The 25,947-nt window shown below is 36.8% G+C and overlaps 1 protein-coding gene across 5 annotated transcripts in view; it reads left to right on the top strand.

Annotated features, from left to right (window-relative positions):
- Positions 1 to 25,947, top strand: part of TSC22D1 (TSC22 domain family member 1) — a 91,364-nt gene that overhangs the window by 21,448 nt on the left and 43,969 nt on the right. Inside the window, exons 3-5 of one of the 5 annotated variants that reach the window (XR_011682482.1) lie at positions 9,961 to 10,067; positions 16,515 to 16,765; positions 17,729 to 19,851. The exons of 2 other annotated variants lie outside the window; for them this stretch is intronic. The gene's annotated coding sequence lies outside the window, so the exon portion shown is untranslated. Of the gene's footprint in view, positions 1 to 9,960; positions 10,068 to 16,514; positions 16,766 to 17,728; positions 19,852 to 25,947 lie in introns of those variants that run through there. 2 more of the 5 variants (XR_011682483.1, XR_011682484.1) reach the window with 2 other exon arrangements.

Raw genomic sequence — 25,947 nt, forward strand, 5'->3', positions numbered from 1 at the left:
ACTTGTGTAGCTTTACTCTTAAGAAAATGTACCTGATCCTCTCTAATATAGCTTTGTTGATATGCTCTGTAAAGCATCCTAGGAGAAAGGGGTTTGAGAAAGATGGGACTTTATTGATCTCTGTTTTTTGGGCTTGTTCTGTATCATGAAAGAGACAGCAATTTGTATATATGGCTGAGCAATAAATGGCCTCTGAAGATCAGGAGTAGAAGCTTGACTTCAGTGGAAGACTGTGCTCATGAAGGTGGTTGAGTACCCAACATACAGGATAAAGAAGGGGTGCTGATAATCAAGACTAAAAGAGTATGTTCTTTTGTAAGAAATCTTCATGTGGGGAATGTTTATAAACACTGGTGGGTGAGAAGGGGCAGGTAGGAAGACAAAGCCATGGCTGTAAGTATATCCTCTTCCTCCAGATACTGCTCTCTAACAGTAGGTGCTATTTTAGCCCATTATTTTAAGCCACTATACTGAGTATCTTTAGGTATATGTAATTAGACTGGCTAGCATATTTCAGAAACATTTTCCATATTGTCATTGACTAGAGCATTGTGCTCAACTTAAAAGTGTTAATCTTGTCTTTTTGTCTTCCATATTTATGGTACTGTATGATGTTTAAGATGTGTCTGTAAGAAGTGTCTGTGTATGTGCCGCTTCCTGGATGCAAGCGGGTATGCTTGTGATGAACAGCTCAACAGCATGAGAAACTGAACTCCTCTGAACTAGCCATGTGATTCTGTAGAACAGTGGCAATTGGGTTGGATAAGTTTATAAATCTAATTAGTCTAATAACTTGGTGCCAGAAATTTTAATAGGTGCCTTTTGCAAAACCTTCTATTATGCAATCAGTTTGGATTTCAGCGTAAGTGTTTGAAGTATGCAACGTTGGTTAATAGGCTTTGGAGATGGATGGAATTTTAGTTTTGCTGGATGAGGACTTTAAACTAAGGTGCTCTTGATACTCTTCTTTTTAGTTACTTAGAACCAAGAATTGTATTGATTCTGTTTTGCCTTTGAAAAGAATTGTCACTGCTATTTGTGCTTTGGAAACATTCATGCTCTTGTAATTAGGGGTTTGAGACTAATGGAAGAAAGTTATGAAAGGGATTGCTGAGTTTCTAGTATTGCCAAGTTTGGATAGTTAGTTTTGGTTAATTGATGTGGATTAAATACATTTAAAAACTGTGTATCAAGATGGTACTGAAGTTCTTCTAGCTAAAAAAAAGAAATGTAAGTAGAGTAGGGCTGAACACAGAAGAAAAAATAAGCCAGAACAGCTCAGTGCATAATTTATGGTATGTAAATTGCTTTGAAATTAGTGACCCCTGATGTCATTGCCCTTAAAAAATGCAAAAGGAAATAGAAAAGCTTGCATGTTATGTAGATCTTGACTGTAAAGCTTATTACTCATTCTAGTATGTCTCTTACTTGAAAAAAAATATAAACTGTTAAAATCCAGAAGCTTAAGGAGTTATCAGATGGAGTAGAATAGATGTAGAGATTCAGTGACTGTGTTTATCAATAAATGTACTATTTGTTGGAATATGAGACTGAAAAGCAAATACTTTTACATTATTTGAAATTCATATGGAATATGTGACCAGTTGTAAGTGCTGTGGGACCTGATTCAGATATTTGTGTAATGCCGATTTTTCTGTTCTGGTTTGGATGATCCCTCATGTAATTTAAGGTTTTCAGATGTTGAACAAATGAACCTTACATTGCATTTCGGCATCAAAACAAACTGTTAAATTATTATTTTTGCCTTTTAAAGGTTAATGTAATCAGTTCAGATAATTAGCTATGTAATAAAAAGCATACTTAGTAATTAATAAAATCCCATTAAACCTCAGGTTTAATGCATGGAAATCCAGCTGAAGGGAGATGAACAAATACTTTCCTTAACTTTTTAATTGATACTTAATAATTCTTGCAGTCCTAGATAGATCTAGGAAAAGCATTCCTAAGATATTTGTATGTGACTAGTTATTTCTATGCTGTATCTAGGCAGAATGAATTTCAAAGCCTTTGACAAATGCCTATTATTTCTAGATATTTGGAGCCTATTTTTCCCTGGAGGAAGAGTGATGTATCTAGGGAAGAATTTTCTATTGGAATTTACTCATAGCTGTCTAAAAATTGAGTATTTGTATTACAACTGCTTATCAATGTTTTGGGGTTTTTGTCAGAATGGCTCTCTCAAGAACATTAGACAGAGGGAAATGTGAATTGCCATGGTTTTGACACAGAGTTGATTATATTAGTTCTTTGAACTTCATCTATCTCTTGTAACAATGAAACTCAAAAATAGGAATCAAGATACATTCCTTGAAGATTTTAATTTCTCATAACTTTGACATTTGAGTAGTTTTTGAAGCTATTTATATATTTAGGACTTTTATTAATAAAACTTCAGTTGAAAACGTGTATGTACTTCAAGAGATTTTATTGAAGTCACTGGGATTGCACATGTTGTGTTATATCTCTCCTAGTGTGTTTGCAGTATAGTGTGTTCTTTATCATTAATGTGGCCATTAGTTTATGAAAGCTAGAAGAGATGTCTTAGCTTAAAAAAAAGTTTTGGTGTTTAAAACCTTATTTTATAATACTTAATAAAGAAGTGTAGTATGGAATGCCCATGACAATTTCAGTCTTTGGTCCAGTTTAAATAAATCACTGTTTTTAGTGGGTCCCAAGTAACTGTCAGTGTTTACTTGACAACTAGGGAAGAGCAGTTTTGTCTCTTTAATTCTTCTTATGGATTTAATATAACTCAACACTTAAATGCCGCAATAACAAACTAACTCAACCAACCAAAAAAAATCCCTCCTGCTTATATTCAGGTTCCAGAGTGGTTATGTTACTTGCTTTCTTGCTCTTTTGGTTTATTCTGTAGTCTTGCCATGTACTCTTTTCAAACCTGTGTGTCCCAAAGCATCCCGATGAAAATCTCTTGAAGTCAATCAAAATAGTGTCCCTGAACATTACTTGCTGTCTTTGCACTTTTTGGAACTTGCTCTTTGAAGCTTCTGTGTCTGTTTGCACTTAGTTTTTTCATGTCTTTTGGTGTTTCCTAGGTCTTGCAGATAGAAAAAAATTCACACATTTCCTGTAGCTGTCTCTTTGCTCTTCGGTTTCAAAACAAGTAGTTATAAATAAAAAATGCAGTTATTGGACTGTATCAGTTGGAAAAGAATTTAACAGCTTCACTAAATGTTTACACTCTTGAAATTAAGACTTTAATATGGCAAGCTTTTTATTTGATACCCTAATTCTGCTGTAGAGAAGTCTTTAGTAACACATCAGTTATAGACAGTTCCTGACAGTGCAGGCATGGTATATGGCCTGGAAGAAATTGCTGACAAATAGAGAAAGGCTTCCCCTAAATTGGGAAATATCAAATTGTAACACACGTGTAAACAAAAAAGCTTACCAATTTGATTATCAAGTGTCAAAATGAGATGTTAAATATAGTTACCTCGTGGGCTGGTGGCACATTGTGCATCACTGAATGTTTGATAATTCCTGTAAAGAAAAAGCCTGTTTTCCCAATAAGTAGAACACAGGACTCTAAAATGAAGCTTCTCTTTCTTATAAAGGGAAGTACCATTGTTACTCACTCTAAAAAATTGGACGGGAAGAGAGGAAGGTGGTCTGTTAGTTGCTAGCCCCATTTGTTTCTGCATCTCAAAAGTTGGCACACTGTGGTGTATTCTTTTGTAGCTTCTTACTGCTTTCTGCTAGCTGGCCCTGCCATGGGCAGTGGTGTTTGGACTAAGTGGTCTCCAGAGATCCCTTCCAGCCCCACCTAGTTGGTGGTCCTGTGAGAAATTCAGTACAGTTGCATAAATTTATATTTTAAACTCTTTCTTACAAAGCAAGGTGATGAGATACTTGTTTGGTAATTCTATTTTTTGTTGGGTTTTTTTTTGAGAAATGAACAAAGAAATTGGGACCAATAATTGTAAAACCAGAACTGAATGTGGTGCTTCACTAAAACAATGTTCTTCCTCAATCAGAGAACTGAAACCAGAAACCCTAAGTATTTTAGGATGATGTATGGACTGCAAGCCAGAGTTTTATTAATCCTCTTAAGCTTGCATTTAATTATTGGTTCTCTTGAACATCTTTGACTTGCTCCTGATGCACATCTGTATTTTATTTAGATTTTTTTTCCCAAGAATGTTATTCATGAAACTTTATATAGATACTGCTGTAAATTCCAGTGGCTGCCTTGTTTCAAAGAGATTGCTTCCTTCCTAAGGTCCCTTTACCTTTCTCTGCCTGCTGTCTGTACCTTTACCTTTCTCCCCAACCTGTTGGTTTGTTTGGTTGAGAGGCTTCAGATGGAATGTTTTGGGAAGATGAAAGGAAAGATGTGGTGAATTCACCGTAGTATTTTCTCTCTTAAGCCCATGGTTGTGGCACTATTTATTATCCATATTGGTTTATTCAAATACATTGTACAATTGTAAGTTTACCTTAAAAATAGTGAGTTTTAGGAAGTGATAAAATTTGTGTTTTGTATAACACAAATCATAAAAATAAGTATTTGCCATCAGTATATAACACTGTGTTATGATGGTGAACATACTTTTTTTAATGAATTTAATTTACTACACTGTAGTTTGAGAGAGAGAACATCTAACTTTAAATAAAGTTTCTGGAAGGACCATGAAAAACCTTACTGTTCCTTCTGCAGTCTATAACTAGTGCTTGCCTGTTTTACCTTTTGTTTGATTATAGCCATATCATGTCCCCTTTTCTGGCTCCTACAGTCTTGGAATCTACAGTGCTATTGGCAAAGCTGCAATGAGCTCAAACTTTTGGGACTGAAGGATTTTAAATTTTGTTATGCATATTTTTGGGGAGATACCTAAGGAATGACTGTCTTGGTGTTGTTCCCGTGTTTGAATTCCTTTTCACTGGTGTTTGTAGAAGGGAACAGAAACTTGAAGTAAAGAATTGCAAAGTTTGACAGAGTATAGCAGAGAATTTGCTGCTTTCTGTCAGCAGTTCCACTTTTTGTGGTGCACTGTTAACCCATTGCTTTGGCAGCAGACTACAAGCTTCTGGACAGCTAACAACCTGTGCAGGTCCAATAGTCCTTCCAGAGGAAGCAGCAGCTGGGTAGGCAGGGCTGGCACACAAGAGGAGAGACATCCATTGTACTTGTTGTATGCATCTCCAAGTCTCAAGGGTTCACTATGCCTAGTACTTCAGACTTACTGTTTCTGGATATTCTAGAACTGAAAAGTTTCTGTTCATCACTTTCTCATTTTGTGTCTTCTGATCTGGTAGAGAATGTGGTATAAGTGCATGATGGGAGTGAAAATAACATGCTCAGACTATCATTAGACCAGTGATTCAGAACTTGTTAGGTCTTCGTGTGGGTTTACTTTGGCCAGTGAGCAGACCAGAGTGAGTATGTTGGAGCCAAGGAAATGGAATATGCATTTGAACCATTGTTCAGGTTTATTCCAACTATTCTTCCTCCTCTGCTGAATTACTGAATTGTTAAATGGCTTTGGTAGGTAACTTGAGGGAAAACAAAGGTGGAGGAATTGGCAACTGCATGTATCTCCCCTGTTGTGAGCCTGTTGATTACCTTTTCATGAACTTCTGTGAAACTTTTTGAAAAAGCTTGGATGTTGAAAATGAAAATAAACAGGAGAGGGAGGTATCTGGAAGTCTGTCTTCCTTTAGCCAGGTCCTGTATTTTGGGGACCGATAATTTCATTGTGACAGTGGTAGTTTTACAAATGCTGAATGTGTTTTCCCATGGTGTGTTTTTAAGATACATTTGAGTTATGGCTGACAAACTGCTAGTGTTGCAAATGTCGTCCTGAATGTCTCTTGATGAAAAGGAAAGCAAGTCTGAGGATCAAGTCAGCATGAGAAACAAAACAATGATTCTAGCTTCCTAATTGAGTTAAATTACCTGACAAATCAGACTTTAAAATGTTTTCTGAGGTTGTAGGCTATCTGAAAATTGTAGGAAGGCACTTCATTAGGTATACAGCATAGGAACTGGGGAAGGCTCAGCAAAACTGACTAAACGATTCTGTTGCCTTCCTGCTACAGTCTTCGATTGAGAATTCCCAAATTCTTCTTTTCAATTAGCCTTTTAGATGAGCATTTTTTAATGTTGAACTATTTCTGAGAGGGTATGGCACTAGCTTTCATAAAAGTTTCATAAGTGTGGTTTTGCTTCTTTGGAAATACTTTGAACTTTGGTTTGTGTTAGGTGAAACAAAAGTATGGTCACGTGTAGTTCTATTGTACTTTTGACTTAACTATTGCATTCCTTTTTTTTTTAACTGGTTTGTCTTTCTAATAAAACTTCTTGAGTTATAGTTGATTCTCAATTTCGTGCTGTCTCTTGGATGATACTTATTCTAGCACAGAATAGTCTCACTTAATATTTTTCTAAAATGCACTTGTACTAGTGGTCTCAAAAGAAGAATGCTCCTGAAACTGGGACAAGGATTCTTCACTCAAAGCCATTTGCAATTGGAGAAGACATTCAAAACATTTGTCCCTGATTTAGTTAGTGCAGGAAGAGATTTCTAAAATGTTTGGTACATAAAAACTGGGAACTTAATGTTCTTCTCTCCCAATATGAGCAATTAAAACAAGTGTGGGAAAAAACAATTATATGTATTGCAAAATATTCTTGACAGAGCCTAATTTCTTCAAGTACTTGGTTGCCAGCTCTGGTAAGTGCTAATGTGTTCACTGATCATCAAAAAAATTTCGTGTAGAAATTCAGAATTAACAATACATTAAAATGATGAGCTGTAAATTCAACTGATCAGGCTCTTTGAAATACAACACAAATAGATGTGTACTGATTGGAAATTTTCAAGACTGAAAGCTGTCTTCCTGAGAATTCCTCTGCTTTGCTTGTTTAAACCTTGATGGAGTCTGATTTTTCAAGTGTCCACTGTAAATTCTTGGACCTCTATTAGAAAAGTTTTGGTTGCAGGGTACCTGTGATGCTTTTAAAATTTTTTTGCACAGTGATGCCAGATGTTTTTACCTTCATTCAGCCTAAAGCAGTAACATGGAAGTAATAACAAAAAATGTTTTGCCAGCTTTATGTGTTACTTAGAAAGATAGATTTTAATGTTAGCTCTCTTGTCAAGCATAGCAGTCACTTCTGTGAATAAATACTCTTACCAGTAGACACTGTTGTGTGATATTAGAACGGTTCTTAAGTATTTGGCAAATAAGATGGCAACTTGCATTGGAACAGTGTTTGAAAACCAGAAAAAACCATATAGACTTGCATCAGATCATGAAAGAAACTGAATTGTACTTAAAAATAGCATGGCTGATGGAGTAGTTAGACTAATGTTGAAGCCTAAGTATTATACCCATAACACTGACTCTAGTCCTGCCAGTGGCTTCATAAATGAATAAAGTTAATGCTTCAGGAGCATTGAATTCAGTGGAGTTCAATCCAGTCAGCGGTTCTGCTACAGGGTTAATGTAGGATGTAGGAAACAGCCTTGAAAGATTTTATTTTCAAGTATGTTTGCCCCCCTGGGTATTTTTGTTTAATATTTGAGAAAGAAACAAAAAGATCTATGAGTACTGGAGTTTAAAAAAAACTGTGTGCATGACTTTCAGGGGTTTCTGTCAAAAGTCTCGTTGACTGTGGCACTGAAGTTACACTTTTTCTATTACTATGCTGCTCTTCACTTTGCCTCCAGTATTTCAGTTTTCTCATATCTCTTTCCCATGTTCCCTATTGTAGTTTCCCTTTTGTTTTGTGTATTTTGACTTTCTGACCGTCTGAAAAGAAACCCTGAGTGGCCTGCTGCTGCTCTTTCCACTTGTGGTGTACTACCTGGATAGCTGGTGGTTGTCCATCAGAATAAGTAATGTTGGGGATGCCTCTTTTATGTTCCTCACCTTGTACTTGCAGAGGCAAAAATAGGACCATGCTCATCTACTTCATTGGTGCGTTCTTCTGTTCTTTGAGGTGAGACACTGGATATAAAATTAACAGTGGCTTCAAAAGTGGTTTTGTGGGGAATGTGCAATAGAAATACTTGTTTTCTTTTGTTATTTAGGGTTTGTGTGCTTTTGAAGACCCAGTAAGAATTGTGCAATAGGCAGTAATCTTGTTGAGTATGAGAGGTTTATATTTGCAAACTATTTGAATGTAATAACTAGAAAATTTGCAAGTCCATGGAGTTACAAACCCTATGTGTGAACTGAATACATATTATTAACTTTGTCAATTTCTGAACAAAATTAATGGTTCTAATCAAACATGGAGATGAGTTAATTGTTACAGTAGCTATGAGCCCCCTTTTCCTGTAACTTGTATGTTTCCGTGTTTAATGCTAGCTCCAACTCTTGAGACAGATTGTTAAGCTTGTTTGGATTTGGCTTCCTCATAGTAACTCTGGTTCCTCCCTTTGAATTGTGTACTTTGCCTGGACCATGGGGAGATGGATTACTGATGTCCTTGTCCATAGTATCATGTTTTTACATCAGACTAGCTTTGGTTTTGCTACATATTCATGCTGCAAATGAATGTGTAGTGGTAGTTTGAATCTGCCTTATGATAATTGGAGAACAGGGTAATCAGATGATACTGGCTTTTCTGATTGCAAGCTGCTGCACAGGCATAATTTTTTTTACATTATTATTTAGGACACTGCTCAGAATAACAGTTTGCTCAGATGTAAGCGATGAAGAGGAGGAAAGGAAGATATGTTAATGCATACTGGGGAATGGAATGGGGAAAAAAGATGGATTGGTTGTGTGTAAGAAGAATGTTAATGCTCACATTTTATCTCTTAGCTTTCCCTTTAAAATACTTATGCTTTGTCAATAATGTCTTTTACCACTGTTGCTAAATTGCAGTTAGATTCATAGAACCATAGAATGGTTTGTGTTGAAAGGACCTTAAAGATAATATAGTTCCAATGCCTGTCATATATTTGCATACATTTTTTTTACTCTGTAGTCAGTATTATCTTGCTGCAGTTAAAGAACTCTAGATATAGTAGAGTTCAAAAATCTGTGCTATCCAGTTAATGATTCATTTCCTTAAAGACCAAGGTTATCATGGTGAAATTATTAGCTCTTTGAGAAAAGTCTGCCACATTCTTCTAACAGGTGATCAAGTGATTCCACTGGAGTTGTGGAATTATACCCTTCCCCAAGTCCTCCCCTGCCCCAGTGCTCTATGTCCCAGCTTTGGAGATGGGTAGCATCTTCCAAGTAACTTTTTAAATGCAGACTGTCTTTTATTGCACATTATTGTAATGAACTGCAGTAAGTATTAAAGCAAATCATTACCTGATTGTGGTTGTGAGCGACTTGGTATTAGGCAGAAGCATTTTATTAAATGTAACAACTCTTATGAAGAAACACTGACCTTTACTTATGTTTGATACAGCAGAGATCAGGCAACTAATTTCATGCTAAAAGAGTCATGTCAAGAATACCTCCATTGTATGTTATTGTCAGACTTGCTTCAAAATAAACTCTGCATGTTGTAGATATTCATCATATACAGAAATGTTAGGTAATGATTCAAAAGGTAGGGTTGTTTTCAAGAGGGTTCCTAAGCTTTCCTACTGTAATGATTCTGTGATACCATCTTGCATGTTTGCCTGAGTGCGTGGGAAGCTCTTTTCTATCTGCCCTGGATTATGGTTATTTTTATCAATGAAATCTTGACTCAAATGCAGGAAAGAGGGTCCTGTGAGATTCAGTGTATGGTTAAACACTCTCCAGCCCAGATCAGTCAGTGGGGTAAGTTGCTATTTTGGTACGGTTATTTGATGTCTGACTTTTTCCCTGTTCTGAATAATTTTTGTGAAGACAGTATGCCTAGCCTAGAAATCAGTGGTTTTGTATGTATTCTTTTATGTATGACTTGATACTGTTTTTTTTCTTGTATACAAGCTAAACCAAGTGCTAATATTTCAACAGATACAGAATGACAGTCAAACACTACACAATGGTATGCCTGTGAAGAGGCACTGCCAAAGTTAATTGTGTCTAGTGCAAAAGCTTGGAGTTCTGGCTGATCAAAGCAGGTAGGTGTGAAGGTGCTTGCATGGAGAGAAGATAAGGGGACTCAATGCAAATAGTTTTACATAAGCAGAACAAAATTATACATGTCAAATGGCCTTTACCTCAGCTGACTGAAACATTTTTAAAACTTGCAATGGTCTTATTCCAAGCGGTTTGGAAAAAATGACGCAATTTTAATTTAATACTGAAATGTGGGTGAATTGAGGCACTAGTCCAATAAGGAAAGTTAAGTCAGCAAATCTTCAGAAAACATTTAATTAGCTAATTAAAGACAGCATATTTTTTATGGTGGTAGCAGTACAGGACAATTTAGAATGCTTTTTTCATGTACTGTTAACACATACTAGGTAAAAATATAAAAATGTAATTCTTATCTAAAGCATTACTGGCTTCATATGAGACTTTTTAAACTTGTATCTTGAACCTGAGAGTCAGACTGTATTACAGAGGTGTATCAGTTTGTCTTCACTGTCAACTGCTCATGTTAGACAATAATAAACCTCTGTTGCATCACAGACCTATTAATGCTGAGGAACTAAGACAGCTTACAATAGCATTTGACATCACTTTGTGCCTGAGCTGTAACAGTTACTAGAAAATTCAGTTTTGGCTGTAGACTTCTTACTGCTTCTGAAAATGAAGAAGGGATCAAGCCCGTTGCTCTGAGTGCATTCTAAATTTATTAACTTTAAGAGTAAGGAAACCCTTTGTAGAAATCAGGACTTTATATGGAAAGTAACCTAAGTGCTCAAATATGAAATACAACTTTTGAGTGCTTTCCAAAATAAAACTTTGTGAAACTGATGACTTAAAAAACCCAGGTAATTTGTTTAGCTTTTATTTATCATTGTGCCCATATTGCCTTTTCCTAACATTAATCTATTAAATACTTATATTGGAGTAATTATTGCATGAAAGGGGAATTTCTCTGCTGTGTTTGAATTCTCCAGAGATTGCAGACTCCAGAGAGAAGACATGAAGTGTCAAAATTACAGAGAAAAGCCTTGAGCTGTTCTCATCTGGAAATTCAGATAGGACCTCACCCTACCTCCAAAAAACCCACCAAAAAAAACAGAAAACCCACCCAAAGCTCCATATAATCAAATATCCAGTCTGATGTGGCTGTTGGAACAGCACTGAAATCACTCCTCCTAACTGTGTGGTATTTCAGCTTCCAGGTTCTACAGATAGCCAGTCTGGAAGACTCTGACCAGAGAAGTGTAGGAATTATGTGAAGATTGAAAACTTAGTAACAGAAATGGTGCTTTAAAAAAATTGTGTAAGAAATTTCGGTTACCTAGAATCAAATAGAATCAAATTATTTTGAGCAAGCCATGTATCAAGAGCTACAAAGGAAAATACAAAAAGCACTGTTAACATTAAGAAACTACAGGCTTTATTTAATTTTTTTCAAGGAAGCTCAAGGTATAAAGAAATGCTGTGACCTTTATTTCTCTAGTTGGCTTTCTTAAGCAGAAAAAAGCAAACAAATAGCCATCATATGATGTCTTAAAAAAAAGTTTTTTAAAATATTGGCTCATGCACTCTGCCCAGAAGCATAGAATTTCCGTAAGACTGAAAGAAGGTCTGTTTTTATGACAGAAATGTATGTTAGTGCCAATAAAGTCTGTTAATCTGATTAAAATGTGGTTTAGTTAGGCCAAAAAAGGTTTGCTTTCAACTGTACTTGGCATAAAAGCTGACAAGAAATAAAAAGCATGTTAATGAGGACATTTAAAAATATTCTTGCAATATAAACAGTTTCAAAAAGAAAAATAATTATAATATTGTTTAGCAAATACCCATTTCTTTAATTGTATAAAATTGATGCTTCTATTAATGGAATTGTTTTTAAAAGGTAGTATTTTCTATAATCAACCAATCATTCATTTTCATACCCCTAGTGTTTTCCTGTTGTTGTATATGTGCCAAGAAATATTGGCTGTGTTTCTCAAATGTGTGTTGTTGTGATAGCTATATATAATTTTGGAATTCTGTGTCATGCTGAGTTCAGAAACGCCAGGGCTTTTTGCTACTCCTAAACTAGGAGTTTATGGAGGGTCTCTCAGGGGCTGGTACCTCTGCCAGTCTTAACTAGGTATTGTCTGATGCCTTGTCTGATACTCTAGACAATGCTGTGACCCTCTGGGTCTTTAAAGAAGTTGAGCACAAAACATTTCTGGAGAGAGGCCAAATGCTTTTAAAACACCTCCTGGAATTTAGAAAGTCAAGATTATTGCCGTTCTGTTTGTTGGCATATTTATCTTTTAATGACAGGGTGCATGATAATCTTAAAAATAACACTTTGACCAAGGTTTTTGCTGCCTTTTCTATCCATCTTGGGACTAAATAACATTATCTGATGTAGCTATTATAATGTTCAATGACTTCTGCCCTTCTCTCCAATCAAGTCTCCTCCTCCTGTTCCCCCCTGCCCCCCCCCCAAACACTCTAAACCAGAAAGTTTTGGAAAGCTACTATTTTTTTGTAGTTTCAGTAGCTTGGAATTTAAACAGCTTATATCACTCATTTTGATACTTAATACATGAGCCATGTTGGTGCTAGTTTCTGGGAAAATTATGTTTTAATAAAATTTGTTGTTCTTTTAATGTTTATTTTGAATAACAGTTCAGCTGGATGCTGGTGTGTAGATCCCATGGTGGGTTTGCAGCCTGCACATATGTCTAGAGGTGTAATTAATGGCAGCAGGAGACTGCAACTATAAGAGCTGCAAATGCTCTGCAGGGGTAGTTGCACCTTAGATCTCAAATAATTGCATAATGCTTTAAAATTTCAGTTTGAGGGTTGAGAAGTATTAGACCTGACTGCGGGTAACTTGAATTGGGTATGGCAATTTGTCCTGTTTTCTGTGTTCTTTCACTTGGATCCTACAGTTGTTGGAGCTACAGTATTAGAAATATGAAAAATATTGTTGCTTATATTCTGTACCATTAACCAAATACGGAGATTCAATTTTTTGCTTATTTTGCAGATGGTATCCTGTACAATTTACTCATAATTGTTTAAACTTTCAATTTCTTGGCTATTGAGCTTCTGCTCACTGATGCAGAAAAATGGAGACCACTCCTCAGGGGCTTGTGAATTGGCTGTGGAATGTGCCTTATACAGAAGGAAGAAAGCAATAAAGGGAATTTTCCTCCAGGCATATTTATCAACAGTCAGGGCACTATGGAAACACATTGCAGAGATTCCTCTCTTTGCCCAAAGAAGATGAGGGTATTGATTACAGGATTCATTACCATCTTCCATATGCTCACAAACAGAAGTGTTGGTGCTTTCCTGACTTCATCTCTATCTGTAGATCACCAGTGTGTTTTTCTTGTGTCATCACAGCCATAATTTCTGTCTGCTTCAGCCCAAAGGATCCCATCAGAGCCTGCCCTGTCAACAAACTGCAGTACAGTGACTGAGAAGAGCTGTTGGATATTCAGCTGCTTAAGCTGACTAACATCCCATCTAGGTAGTACAAATCACTTCTGGTGATTGATATGAGGCAACAAAAGAACTTTTCCCAAAATTCCTGTAAGAGGGATTCAGGTACTTTGGATGGTCTTTTCTAGACTTTTTCATTCTTTAGAATTTTCATAAGGGCAATGGAGTATTCATTAACATCTCTCATCTCAAAATGCAGAAAGATTTAATTGTTTCAGCCTGAAATACATATCTCTGTGTAAGAATCAATCAGACTAGGGTTTTTGATAGCTAGAACACAAAAATTACCAAGCTCATTTATTCTTTACAGTTCAAGAAAAGTCTGCTTAAGGGAAGAATTCTGTATGAAAGGGTAAAAATAAGAGTTCTTCCTTGGTTGTAAAAGGAGAGATACCATGATCTTGATGAAAGAAAAAGACTTTAACATCAAGTCATTCCTAGCAGCTTATTTCAGATTGATCTTCCAGAAACTGTTCAGCTCTTTCTGTGAGAACACCAATGGACAAAATCCTCAGAATGCTTTTTATTTTCCCCTTAAATTTCACTTTGGATCTTTGTGTCTTCTGCTGAAGAAGAGACACGAATCAAATAAGACCAAGTACTCCTGTCTCCTACGCCCCTGAAGCTGCAATAGGTGTTGTCAGACTGTTTAGTGTATTGGAGGTGATCTGGAGTTTTTTCCATTGAATAAGGTCTTTTGTGTTAAGGACTATTTCTTACAGAGGGCCTAGACAGATTCCTGTTTGAAAGGACCCTGCAATAAGCTGGGTCATGCTGCTTTGTCTGGGCTGATCTGCTCTGATACCTTCTGTTGTTTTGAATATCTTGATACCTTCTGTTGCTGGAAAAGAATATTGACTTAGAAAGTCAGCAGTGCTTGTAAGCTGCAATGCATCACCTGAAATGAAGCTTGTAGTGCTGTGTATGGCATTGTAGTTTTGAATGATAACTAATATTAGAGCAACTTGCAATGCCGTGAATCTCATGAACTTATCAAATTATCTGGTTAAAAAGAACCTTCTCTTCACAAGGGAATCTTTAAGAAGAAATAATGCTTTCAACTGCTACTGTCCTTTTACAATGTTGTTCTTAGCCAGCAGATACGGAGCAGTCGACACTTCCATTGAACACATGATGTTTATTGTTATTTTATCTTCTTTCATTTTCTTCTGTCTTCTTTACTGGAAGAGGAGAGTACAAACATCAGCCTGGAGACATCTCTTGGCCAAGTGCATTTCTATTTGTGTTCATCACTTACTCTTTCTGAATAGGAAGAAACAAGAACATGCATGTGGGATGAAAGACTGAGCCTCACTCTCTAATCTTTGAAAGTTGGTCTGAAATAATGAGACAATGTTTTGTCCAGTTGAAAGGCATAGAAACATATCTTGATCTTGAGTTGATGAAAAGTAATGAAATTACAATAAAAAAGAACCCTATTTTTGTGAGCCACTCTTTCTATTTAGACTACAAACTCTTACCTTGGCTTGAGATACTGTAACCATATTCAGGAACAAAGAAGCAGAGTATCCTTCTGCATGCCCAAGCAGTTTCTCTAGAAAGAACTTGCTGATTTTTCTGTTTTAATTACTTTAGAGTATCAGGGTTTGTCCTTGATGGCTTTATCTGTCACGAGTTTAAAAAACAAAAATGTTTCCTGTATGCTATTCTAACTGCAAAATTGCTGTGGTTTTAATGACAAAACCTTCCCCCACCACCCCAATTTTCTTGCATTACTTTGAGCACAATGAACGAAAGAAAGCTTTTTTGAGCAGCAGAAAGCTTTTAATTGAAGAACATGTGAGGTATCTGACCATATGAAGCTATTTTGTTTAGGTGTGTGCTCTAGAGGAGAGGATGAAGAAACACCACCGACTGTCCCAAAATGAATTAAGCAAAATTCTTCAAACATAATGAGTAATGTACCTCCTTGGTTAACTGTTGGATCATGCTCTACCTGATGTCTTAAGAGCAAAGAAGTGCCTGCCTGGTCAAGTGATGGTGCCTTGTGTGCCTCAGCACAATGACTGCCCCACATGCAAATGCCTGCCACTGCTGTTGTGCAGAAGGTACTGCAGTGGATAATAACCAGTAAATGCATATGTGAGCAGCTATCCCTGTAGCTGTTGGAAGTCCAGTGACTTCTGGTTCTGTTTTGTTGTATGTGGGCTCCATGCTACTTATAAAATTTCACAGGAGTCTTAACCAGCTTTCAGGATTTGTGAAGAAGAAAATTTCAGTTCTCTTACACATTACTTTTGTTTGTTGTTCGTAATTCACAACTCCTAGGGCATTTGTTTTTTCGGGAATAAAAAGAGGATTATTTTAGAAATCCAGAAATAGGATGTGGGAATTTGAGTAGGTTCTTATCTTCCACAGCAATCATAATCTGCCTAGGCTAGATCAAAGGTTGTCACAACAGCATTAAGATACTACTAGTGTTCAATCAGTCTGATTTTGGCAAATAAAGTAGAAGACCTGAGATTGGACTAAGGCTTTTACCAGAGGAGTTGGGAGAGGTGTTAGGAAGTCATTGGTGAGGGAAACATTCAGGTAAGTATGACCATTTCTTCTTAAAAGAGATTATGGGGAGATGTTCACTGCATTGCAATAGATGCCATTTTTAATTCACTCGAGAAAAAGTGAACAGAGGAGAGATTTGGATTATTTTTCCAAGAAATGAGCACTTAAATTTCCCCCTCCCCCCCACCTACATCTACTTGTAACAAACTGAGAGAACTTTCTGGACAAAACATCTTATGATTGATCTCATCTGTTGCTAGATGTCTTAATAGTCTTGAAAGTTCACAGTTCAACACTTTGGGGTTGGTTTTTTTTGGCATCAGAGCATGAAAAAAACTGCATGTACTAGTACTCATCTCTTGTCATCCTCCCCTATTGCAGTGACTATGTGTATGTCTCTGTGTGGCAGAAAATGAGGGAATACAGATCATTATTCAAGAAGTTACCAACTAGCACTTTTCCTTCCCCTCCAGTCTTTCTGCCTCCCTACCCTGGAAGTATGGAGTCCCTGCCTCAGCCTACGGCTTCATTCTTTTTCCAGCTGCCCACAAAAGTAAAGAACCAGTGTGAGAGTTTGAAGAAAGAATCCGCTCAGAGTCTCAAGCAAAAGCTCCAGGTTGCAGACTCAGAAAGAAACTTCCTTTGGGGAAGGATCTGCTTCCAGGATTTGCTCGTCTCTTTTTCCTTGGGCAAACAGTTCTTGAAGCAAACGACAGGGTTGCAGGTAGGTAGGGCCCCTTTGAACTGCCATCCGCTGAGGTGTGAAGGATGACTTTATGCTGTTTCTCTATGCATTTTTTTTTGTTGATGTTGTCTTCTACCTCTAAGCTGAGAGAGGGAAAGAGTGTGAACATTGTAAAGAAAAAGTGTTGGGGAGAGAGAGAGGAGAAAAATGTTCTGGGCACTTGGAAAGAATGCCTCTGTGTAAGCTTCCTGTCCATGGGTCATATTTGTACTTCAGTTCTGTGAAGCACTAATGACATTCTTGGTGTGACCCTTCTCTAGACGGCAAGCTAAGTCAAGAGCAGAAACTGGTGGCTGGAGCCAAGATAAGGCCAGTGATTGTGTATGGTCCATAGCCACACAGTTTTCATCTCCTCCCTGTCTCTTTACACTCCTGCTAGGTTTGAATGTGCAGTAAGGCAGAGATCATCAAATGGGTTTGAAATCTGACGTGATTGCCAGCACTGAAAAAGTTTCCCCGTTCTAAACACATAAATACGTTTCTTCCTTTAGAGGAGCCTGTGGCTGCTGGGTTTGTAAAGTCCTGTTCTTTTGTCCATGTGAAGGAAATAGACTGAAATACTCTGATTAAAGGGATGTGCTGCTAGCCCACATGATCAGCAATCCCTCAGGCCCAGAGAAAGCGAATCAGCTCAGGTAAATTCTGCCTTTCTCGCTTCATGCTGTGCAGAGCAACAGCCTCTTCCTTGCAAACATCGGTAGCCCACAGTCAGACCTTTCTTTTTCCAGCTATGTCATTGCTGGCATGGGAAGTTTATTCTAAATTCCTTTTCGATTTTTAGCAAAAGAAATCACTTGAAAACTGGCAATGAAATTCTAAGGAGATTTTACCAGTTCCTCTTTCGTGCTGAGTTGAAGTCATTTGGAACTATGTTACATGCATTATTACTTTGATGCATCTTGTGACTCTCTCTCCCTCTTCATTCCCTCCAAATTGCTTCAGGACACCTTCTAACCTTAATACTGCATCACAAGCCTTCAGCAGAAGATCTTATGTTGCTGGAAGATGACTGGGTTTGGATCTTGGCCTTCCCTAAGCAGGATCTCCTGGCAAAAATATGGGATTGGGAAAGAAATGGCTCCTTTTTCCATCACACAGAACCACCCTAGAAATGGAGGCCTAGGCAGAAAATTACTTGTAATGCATTGTGCTTTAGGAAATGTGTTTGGCCTCCCATGGTCCTCTTGTTACAATGTCATATAGATATCCTTTATAAAACCTAAACCTGGCATCTTCCTATCTTAAGATCAAGTCAATAAATCCAAGATTAAGAGTGTGCAGGTCTAAAAATGTGGTCGGGTCTTGCTGTCTCTTGCATAGGAGATGCCATGTGAATCTGTGAAACAGGGTTCTGCTGTGGTTCAGACTGTTATATTTGTAAAGCCTTTTCTACTTACATTAAAATCATTAGAAATAATAAAGGTTCTTGTGAAAATGGTATTTAGACTTCTACCTTGCTGGGTTTACTTAAAAAATAAATTTGAGCCAAAATGTCACAATGGGCAATATGGGAAGTAGTGTATCTTTTGAGGTTTCCTGTGGCTTTGTGTCACAAAAAAGTGTGTTGGAACTGTTGAGAGCTATAAAAGGGAAAATCTTAGATTTTTCTTTAAGAGTGAGAAGTTGTTTGTTAGAAAGCAGAAAGCTTTTAATCGTTCCCCCTAAGGGATTCTGTAGTCAAACTTAATTAAATGTCTTCTAAGATCTCAAATAAAAACCTTCTGTTTGGCAGTAGCGAACAGCACACACATGCCTGTGCACTTGTGTTGTTCTCACTATAGGAAATTAGTTCTGAAGAATGGGGCTTAGTTCTAATGTTCAGATTAGGAAAGGGGAAAGTTTTGTTCTGAAGCTGAGTGTGAGAATAGGAGGCAGGAGGGTGTACCAGACCCCTCTGGCAGTAGGTGAAGAGCACTTACGTTTTTCTGTTTTCTGCTTCTGGCAGTTGAAGTAAACTAGCCAGATGCTTATACTTGAATCCAATTAATTTCTTAAATCAGTTGCCACAAAACATTATTTTTTAACTAATGCCTAGATCTTTTGTTAAATTCACCAGCTTATTTAAATTATTCAATAGTTTTAACATAGCCCTGAGGCTACTGCTTCACGGCAGTTGTCACTTCTTACTATTCTGGAATGCACTGCAGTCCTAGTACATTCTAAAAATAATTGTTCAGATGGTGCTGTTTAAGTACATACTTATGTAGTGGGCCATTTTCACTGGACTTTCTGAAATTGGCTTTCTGTTGGATGGCTTTTTAATATCTTATTTTGCTGTGATTATCAAACTTGTTTATCTTGGTGCTTCTGTGGTTATTGAGTAAAGTGCTGAATTTATAACCCGGTATTTTTAGAGAACTGATAGTCACATGCCTGTGTTAAACTATGCAAGCACAGTAACACTTGTTAACTTTGAAGTTTAAAAAAAAATCAGTTTAATGTATCAAATTCAATCCTATTATAATATGTGGAAATATGTATGTGATGAACTTAAAATCGAGCAGTTGCTACAGATGTAGACATGAATTGTATACTGGACAGAAGTAATCTAGACATTAATAGCTGAAGATCTGTGGGTCTCAGAAATGAATTCTAACTAGACTGTGACTAGAGTTTTGTGCCAGCAGTGCTTTTAGTTGAAAATACCTGTTTTTCAAATTTCTAGTCCATTTGAGGTCTGATATCCTTTGTGCCTTAATAGGTTTACTTATACTTGCCTCAGCCACAGTTTTTGGTCATTTTGTTCTGTAGTAGGTAAATTTAGGACTGTCAAATACTTATGAAACAGGCACTGAGACCTGTTTATGTTACTGTCTCAGTTTTTAAAATGGCTTTACTCCTCCCCATCACAATTAGGAAACAAAACCACCAAAACAAAAGAAAAAACTAAACTAAAAAGCCTGTTGGAATTCTACAGTCAGTATTTTGATATTTGTCTTATCACCGTAGTGTTAGCATGTTTCTCATGCTCTGAGTTTTACAGTTGGAATCTTGGGTTCTTGATACATCCTTAGAACAATAACTCATGCCTTTGTGTTACTAAATAATAAAGATACCTGAAACAATTTTCTTCTTGTTTATATTGTACTTGCCATAAGTGTATGTATCGAGTGACTCCTCTGACAAACTCTGGAATGCCAGGAAATGTGGAAAAACACTTTATGATTTCAGAGGTTTTTAATGCCTGGTTCTAACAGAATTTCAAAAAACAGGCCTGTTTTTCCTCTTTCTATTCTCTTAAAGATTTCTTTTGAGTATTTGAGCTACCTAACTCACTTCACGTGATCCTTTATGTCTTCTTGACCAGATACCAGCCCCTCATAATTGTTTCATAGCCAGTTAATAAAATCCTGGCTTTTGACACTGTTTTGCCTGTCCCAGAGGAGCTGTCTTGTTTAACTTGAAAGTTTTGCTTTCTTCTTTTCACCTTATGTCCACCCTTTGTGGCTTATGCTGCAGCTCACTCTCTATTACAGGATGCTTTGAGGAAATACCCTGCGAAGATCAGGAAATTTGGGGGAAATTCTTGCTGATGTTGCTACTTCAGCCAGAGCTAAACTTGTCATTTGTGTGAGAGATGCTTTGTCAGTTTAGTTTCAGGAAGGGAGATGTATCAAAAAATGTTATTTTTGTAAGCCAGAAAATTATTTTGATTTTATAAACAAGAAAGTGGACTAAAGAGCATAGGTTCTGGGGGGTTTGTATTCCCTTGCTTTATACTGAGGAGGTGGGTAACAAAACATGAACAATTTAATGTGATTTCTGTAAGCCAGACTTGTTCCTTCAGCAATGGTGTTATTTAAGTTGGATTTCTTTAAGTCCAGTTTGCAGGATGTGGGGATTTGAGCAGGTAACAGTGTCAAAAATATTTTTCAGATCTTTCTTTAATTGAGGAAAGTAGGCTTATACCTTGGTTTATCAGACATGAAAGCATCCTTGAGTCTCGAAAGAATGAATGCGATTTAGGGGTAAATTTAGAAAAAGTGTTTTTAACTGACAGCTGGAAAAAGGCATTTTTTGCAAGCAGTGGTGACTAATGGTTGAACCATTCCAGTTTTGTTTGTTGCATGGACTTTGAGAAGAATTGACGACTGCACGGCTCCTAGGACAGGTCCGTAAGTTGATGTCAGCAACGTGAGGTGAGTTGGTGGGTTGTTGCAGGAATTGCTGTTTTACTATTTAACTTGGGTTGTCAGTTTAAAGACAATATTAAGTCTGTGATTCTTTTGCTGATGACAGTGACACTTCCCTGATCACTTGCTAATTTTTTTTTAAGAATATAAGTTTACTGTTCTCCTGAACTGTTCTGTATTGTATTGTTTTGTTCCCTTGGTTGCTCTCACATGAGTGGCTTTGCTTTCTCCCTAGTAGAAAGTGACATTTCTTGTTTTTTCCATGTACTGAAAAAGTGGAGGACAGGAAAATGCGTAGGTTTTAGCCTGGTGTTAAAAAACAGTAAGTGAAGAAATTGTACCTTGCACAGATGGGTGTCACTTTCATGGGGGCAAGATAAAATATCTTGAGAGAGGGTTGTAGGAGGTTGCACAGTTAAGGAGGTATGTGGCTTTTGGTGGTTTTCTTCTGGGTAACTACTTCAACAATTGTAACCATACCAGTATCTGACCTCCTCTTGCCAGATTCAGGTTAAGATATCTCCTGTCATTCTGAAGAAAATAACTTTTAAATAAATAACAACTTGTATGGTTATAAATTGATTTAACGAGATCATAATTGGCCTTCAAAGATAGAAATGTGATTTATATAGATTTTCCCAAACTATAACTTTGTCCTGACTTAAACTGAAGTTTCATCATTGGATGGAATTACTTTAGAGCTCACATTAAAGCGTCCTTATCCATTTGAATGTTTCAGAGGAATTTCCACATACCTACTGCTGATGTGTTTAGAACTTTTCAGAATAGTAAAATTTGAACCATTTTTTTGAACTAAAAATGGTTTCCTGGTCTCTGGTAGCACTTTGTATTAGATGAGAAAGCATGAAAAATTGATTTGCAAAATCTTTGTGTGCATATATAAACAATGGAGAGATGAAATCAGATGGAAGTGTGTAAGAGTAAATGAAGAACAGCTGACATCAGCACAGCTGCTATGTACAGATGGAATATTCCTGGGTGATTTCAGGATTACATTGAAATTGAAGCTTAGTTGGATACTGGAACAGCACAGGAACTGGACTTACAAGCAGCTAGCTAATGTAGGAGCTCTTCCTTAACAGGCAGTAGACTTGACAGAAAATCACTTGAAGCAGTTAAGTCTTTTTTCCCCCCTATAGGTAATGATAGAAAAGTCTGGACTCATAGATTTATAGCTTGTGTGGTTAGGTTCTCTGGTGTATAATAGAGTATAAGTGCTGAATTGAAGCTTTATTGTGCCTCAGGCACTAGTTGTGTTTATCACATAGTGGTGTCTGAAACCTGAGTTGATGCTGCAGCTTTTTTTAAGGGGAAGAAAGCAGGGACAAGTTAGAAGGGCTTATGGACTTGTACATTTATTCTTCTATAGCTTTTTAAGACCTTTTATATCTGCAACACTTGCAGCTGCTTGAAATTAGGAACAGGTCAAAAAATTGAGAAGAACATAGGACTAAGGATATTCAAAGAAATAACTTACATTAGTTTCTTTCCTAATAAATTAAGAGTGGTGATAAAAACAAGAATGTGCTATTCATCAAAAGCCAGTATCTGTTCCCTTGTATTACTGCTAAATTTTATAATAAATTTTTAGCTATTCCCTATGCTTGCATCTGTTCTGGAGATTTCTCCCATTTATCCCTTTTCAATGAGTACACTAATCTTTGATACTTCCTTTTTAACTAGCTCAGAACTGTTGGGTTTTTTAATTAAGCAGCTTGAAAACAATGAACAGTAATGCTACATTTGTTCAGAGAATAAAAGCTTCTCTTCCCATGTCAGTCTTCACATCATTCTCCAAAAAGATATGCTACTTGGAAGATCTGACTGTATCTCCTGTGCTAGCAGTCAAACCAGTGCTTCCAGTGGCAGTACTGAAGCTACAGGGCATTTTGCTTGTCTCTCCAGGCAACATTAACACCCAAATTCCTGCTTGTAGTTGAACTCAAGTTACTGTTTCAGATTAATTTTCTGCCTCCTTCAAAGACTTTTAAAAAACTGTAATTCTGATGACAGTGTAATAATGATACAAAGGCTATCTGTGCTCCTTGCTCATTCTATACAAATTTGCCAGTTCAGCATTTTTTCTCCAGGCTTTAGCACCACATATGAATGGATGAGATAAGTCTCGGATCCTCGCTTGCCATTGCTCTTATGCAGTGAATGGTTTGTATTGCCACATTTTGTCACCCTGAACTGCCATCTGTTTTGTGTCCCTCCTAAAGCGCCTGCTGTTTCAAAATCTGGCCTGCTTTTTTGAATTGGAGTACATTTTTCCTAAAGAAATTCTCCTTTCTGCTGTTCTGTAAACACCAAAGTACATGCAAGATGTTATGGGCTTGACTAGCTGTTCCTGTTTGGTTCTTAGTACAGAATACAGAATTATATTGGAGATGTTTGAGAACCACATTGTGTAATCCTTTGGTTTAGTGAAAAATCTCATCAGTTTGATTGACCCGCAGCATTCACTTATTCTCAACTTGTTACTTTTTGGAACTTTGTTTTTATGTGGACTTCACTGGAATAAATCATGTAGTAACTGGCTCTCTGTGAGGCAGGTATTCTTGTTGCCTGAAGGATTTTTTTACTGCACTACCTAAAAAAAATACTATAGAACTGCTAAAGCCCTATATTTATTCCCCCTTCTTTGCTCCTGTGTTTGCTCATTAATTTCTGACACAATTAAGAGGTTTATTTACTACTTCCACAATTTGGAGAATCCATGCAGGTTAGATAAGCCTGGAAAATAAATTGTTTTTAATGTGATCCATTATTTAATTTACAAAGTACATTAATATCAATAAAGCCTCACCCTGTATCAAAATGTAGGAATTTACCTTTCAACCTAAAATTACAGTGACTGTAATGTGATGTAAATGCTGTTTCCACCTACTCCCTCAAACCTAAACTTCAGCTTAGTCTGTATAAAATGCAGGATGTAATTATTTTCTCCTTTTTCTCTCTATGCCAAGAAGGAGACTTTGCTTATGACATGAGACCATTGGATGGTGTTTCAGTACAAACATAACTAATTTATTTTATAAGGCAAGGGATTTTATTTACACCCCAAATGAATGTCAATTCCTCATTTGCACCTAAAGTTAAAGATTGTTCCCTCAAAATTCTGTCTTAAGCATAGTCTGTCATTCAAGGATTTTGCTATGGCAGAGAAATCCCCCTAAGGTAGAATTTTGGGACCTGTAGTATAAAGTATGGTGTAATATGTGATACAATATCTCTTCTTAACATGACAAAAACAATTACCTTCAGAGACTGGGGACTGTACTCTGTTGGGGTTTTTTCCTCCCAATTTGAGGTGGTTTAGAAAGGAATAATTTGTACCTGTGAATGGCGTGAAGCTTTGTTAGTGAAGACCACCATTTTTTAATAAGCCCTCTGCCCTTGTTGCCTAGTTGTTGTCTTAGCACACTGACCTTTTTTTGGCTATGTTTGTAATAGTGTCTTCTTCATCTGAAGACAATAGAAAGATTATTTTTTTGTTAAATATTTGAATGTTTATATGTTGTTTTTTTTTTACTGTGCTGTTAGTGACAGCTTCACCTGTGAGTTTGTTAGCCTTTTGCTAAATGAAAACATTCTTACAGATATGGGAACGAGGTATGTATTTTTAGTGGTTTTTTTTATAAACATTGTGCTCTTGTATATAGAAGTGGTCAATTAAATACAGATATCTTATTAAAGAACTGCTTCATGGCACTAGGCATTTGTACTGACCTTTAAAATGAAAGCTAAACCCCAAAGAAGCTCAAACTAAAGCAGCTAACATGACTGCTTTCAAAAAAACACATTAAGATAATGAGTTCTCTGAGTATTCTGGGGAAGCAATTCCAGTGGTCATAAGGAGGTTGGGTTAAAGATGCAGATGATTACTTTTAAAGTGAGGTCACTTAGTGAGAGAGGATATTGTTTTCTTCAGCTCCAAACCCATTACTTTTTGGTATCTTTTTAAGTGCTTAGTAAATTAAAAAAATGAATTTGTGTCAACTCCAAGCTCCTGCAGCTTGTAAAAATAAATTGGAGTGCTGGATCTATTTTGTCTGTGGAAATGGGATTATATGTCTGTATATAAACAGATCCATAGCTATGTCTGTTTCTACAGCTAGAGCAAGTTGGTGTGGAATATAATTTTTGTAAACAGCTTTGGGAATTCATATATTTCTTCCATTTGATTTTAAAGACTATCAAACCCAGCCTCTAATAATTAAGTACCATGGGCTTTAAAATAACTTTCCCCCAGCTTTTCAAAGCAGTGTTATTATACTGCAATTATCTTGTTTTTGATGATTCAGCACTAATGTATAATCAAAGGGATTTGTCCCCACAAGGAGCAGTGATCACCCTCTGCAGCAGTGGTGTGTCTCTGTCACTACATAGGGCTATCAAAGCTTTTTTTGCCATCTTTTGTTACTCCTATGTGCTGATTTTTTGACTCGACCTGAATGCTCTTGACCAGTAAGGGCGGTAAGGTTTAAATGCTGAGCACAGACTGATTAAAAAGGCATTAAGTCAGTTAATTCTTTCATTTTTAAATAAAGTATTAATGTGGTTTTGGTGGTCACTGATGTGCATTACAAGTTAAAGAGCTAGCTTATGTAAGCAGTGTGAATTTCTAAACTATTTGAAGTTTTTGGTGGTTTTAGTACTCAGTCTTAAACTGGAGTTCACAGAAATTAGGTTGCTGGATTTGCTTGCTCATGGTAGCTGTTGTAGTATTGAAAAACAGGTATGTTACGAACTTGTTTAAAGAGGAAGGTTTTAAATGAGTTTGTGTAAGCCTTGCTCTGTAAATGTGGTTTTTAGAAGGGATTTTCCTGTTTTATAAAACAATGCTAGATTTACTAGGCAAGAGGTGGCTTTGCCACTCCCGTGGCTTAGTACCTGAGTGCTAGTTCAGTGAAACTTGAAATAAAGTGGGCTAGGGCTTGGGAGTCATGTCCGCTAGATGGTACTGAAATAACATGACCTACAACCTAATTTTTCCATGCTTTC

This window comes from Agelaius tricolor, unplaced genomic scaffold (assembly GCF_023055355.1).
Source record: "Agelaius tricolor isolate 1412-34295 unplaced genomic scaffold, bAgeTri1.0.p SCAF_26, whole genome shotgun sequence".
NCBI lineage: Eukaryota > Metazoa > Chordata > Aves > Passeriformes > Icteridae > Agelaius > Agelaius tricolor.